General features: G+C 36.6%; 1 long non-coding RNA gene across 1 annotated transcript; it reads left to right on the top strand.

Moving 5' to 3' along the window:
• The first annotated feature begins 712 nt into the window (after nt 1-712).
• On the top strand, nt 713-2,707 carry LOC139894050 (uncharacterized). Its single transcript, XR_011774787.1, has 3 exons — nt 713-880; nt 1,918-1,973; nt 2,503-2,707. It is a non-coding gene; the product is annotated as an uncharacterized lncRNA (long non-coding RNA).
• The last annotated feature ends 269 nt before the right edge of the window (nt 2,708-2,976 follow it).

Below are 2,976 nucleotides of genomic sequence, written 5' to 3'. Positions count from 1 at the left end.
CAAAAACTTAGTTAATGGGGAGCAATTCGCTGTTATACTCTCCACATATAAAAGGTAAAAATACTTAAGTGTAAAGGGAAATAATATAAATTATGTAGCTAAATTTGTCACAACAATTAAGTTTTATGAGTAACGAACCAAATCAAAACAACAAACAAATAAATATTATACCAGAATAGCAGTCATTGAACTCCACAAAATACACTACTAATGTGAAGTAGTTCAGACTATCTATTTCTATATTTCTTGAAGCATTTACTCAAAAAGTTGGAATGCAATGGGGTATACACCTGCATTTGCTGGCAAAAATAATTAATTAATTTACAAAACAAAAAACTGACTTACCTTATTAACGATTTTGAAGAAGATTTGGTAGTCCATTCCTACCCCAAATAGTTGTCTTTTACTGCTGTGTTCACTGGTTGTTCAAATAGCACTCATCAACTAGCTGTTCTAGTTTCCACCGTATCCTCCGTCCACCAATTAGCACACTCATGTACATCTTTATTTACCTATTAGCAATTGTCCCAGAAAATAGATGAAACAGTTGAAGATTTAATTTACTTAAATTACATCACTTATAAAAATTTGGCCTAATAGGAACATGTGACAAACTTTTAACCAAACTCTAAATATAGGAACATTAAATACAACACATTGAAATGAACATAAAGCTTATCCAGTACATAAAGTGTGGGAAAATGGACCCATTAATATAATAGCGTTAAGATCAATCAACCACTCATTAAGACATATCCTACAAAACCTGATCTCAAGTGGTGGATAAAAACACTCCTCCATGTGAAATATTCATCTTCATCGGAGCTTAACATAAACTATGGCTGATACACAATGTAACAGACGGAAACTCGGGCTAGTTGTAAGTTGTCTATTTTTGCCCTTAGGGTTTGTGCTTAGTCTTAAGTGCTTTTCTTTTAATTATTTTATTAGTGTTTTATTATAAATTGTGTGGTGACCAGTTTGTGACAAGGGTCCCAGAACAGGTTTGTTTATTTCAATTGGACCTCGTTTGGGTTACCTAATTATGTACGAAAGATATCAGATAACTGGTAAATACCCGTGTGTTGCACAGTGTAGGAATTAAACCCAATTAAGTACCTAGTGTACTGTATTTTCTTCCCATTTCTAGAAAATTCACTAAACACCGTACCTTCATCCCTCCCACCTAACCAAACCCTAATCCTTAAACATTGATCTTGAGCTCAAATTGGTGTTAGAATCGTGTTTGTTATCGTTTACTAAGTCTAACAAGGTATGTAACATGTGTTTTTGTGTTTAATTTGTTGTTAAATTCATGGTTTCGTGTGAGTTTTGTAAAAAGCTTGAATTTGTGTCAAAACAAGTTTTTTAAGTGTTGTTATGGTCAATTTGTTGTGGGTTTTGAGTCTATAACAAGTAGTGAACAAGTTGTGGTCGATTTTGGTGTTTAAAACGAGCTCTAGATCGAGATTTGAGGATTTCATCGTGAAGTCCGTAGCCTTTATTCAGTTTCTGAGGAAGATGAACACAGTCGTCCGACTATCGATCGACTGAGGGTGAACCGACCGATTGTTGAGTGAACCGACCGATTGAGATTTACCTTCGACCGATTGATGTAATACCAAGTGAATCGACCGACTGGTAAAATCAGTCGACCGGTTGTGTTGACAGTCGACCGACTGTCAGTGTCAGTCGACCGACTGTGTCCAGGGCAGAATGTTTTACTAAAGTGCCTTTTTCTAGCCGTTATGCTGCCCGTTTGTATTTTGGTGTTCAGGATGTAAATTTTGAAAGTGCATAAGTGTTAAGTATGAAAATTTTAGCGGACGCATTTTTTTACTAATTTGCTATAATTCGCTGTCAGTGTGTCTAATCTTGATGGGAACACTATTTTAACTTGGTTTTTGCTGTTCTCAGGAGATAAGGACAAGGAGGAAGCTCCGAAATAATAACTGAGCAGTTGCTGGTAATTGGTGAGTGGGTCTATCTACTGATAGAGTTTAAGTAGCATATCATGCTACTGTGGTCGACTCTTTTACCATGCATAGTGTAGGAATTGCCATGATAGAATAATATCGTTTGCCTGATGTTGTATGTGAATTATGTGTACACTGTGTGAATGGCACCAGTCGGGCCTAGGGAGACTGGGGACTCGAGACCGTGCCTAGGAGAGGTTAGAGTCCGTATGAGGTCAACCGTGCCTAGGGGAGGTTGGGTCCATAGGCTACTGATTGTGGAGTATAGTGTGAACGATGCACCCCCTGCATCTGGATAACTATACTGTGAATTGAGTAGCAGGGACTATCGGTAGACTCAGGCCCGATCAGCTGAGAGTCGTGTGCTCGTACAAGCCGCGATCCTCGTATTGTCTTATTGTATGCTAGTTGGTAGTTAGCAGGTACTGTTGATGTATATAGCTTGTGTGTGGCTTAATCTATATCTGTTAGATAGATTCCATTCACTTAGCGGTGCGCTAATCCCCCACATATTCTCCCTTTGCAGGTTTAGGTACTGCTAGTCGGGATGGGTGCTGTTGCAAAAGACATGTTTGACAACCCAACTCTGATGTGGACTTTTGTATAAATAATGTTTTGTAATAACGTAACACCGTTGTGTAAACTTAAACTTAATTACACGGATTAATGTAATGACGTGACTTATATTGTATTTGTAAATAAAGTCTTCCACTGTGTGTTTTAAAAAATAAAAAAAAATAAAAAAAATGGCCGGTATTACACACAACGTGTTAAAAGGTAACAGGGTAATATAATAGACTAAAGTTTAATCAACAACTCATTAAAATAAAAACACATCCTACAACAGCTGATCTCATTAAAAGATATCATAAAGATAAATATACAAAACTAATCTTTACGTTAAGTCGAAAAGGTAAAGTCGTGCACATGTTGGAAACATAGCAAATTTGTGTAAATCAAATCATAAAGTGTCAGATGGTTTGTAATTAACCATTTAGTA

Source organism: Rutidosis leptorrhynchoides, chromosome 2 (genome assembly GCF_046630445.1).
Source record: "Rutidosis leptorrhynchoides isolate AG116_Rl617_1_P2 chromosome 2, CSIRO_AGI_Rlap_v1, whole genome shotgun sequence".
Taxonomy (NCBI): Eukaryota; Viridiplantae; Streptophyta; class Magnoliopsida; order Asterales; family Asteraceae; genus Rutidosis; species Rutidosis leptorrhynchoides.
Note: the sequence above shows the minus strand (reverse complement) of the source record. Positions and strands in the feature narration are given on the sequence as shown.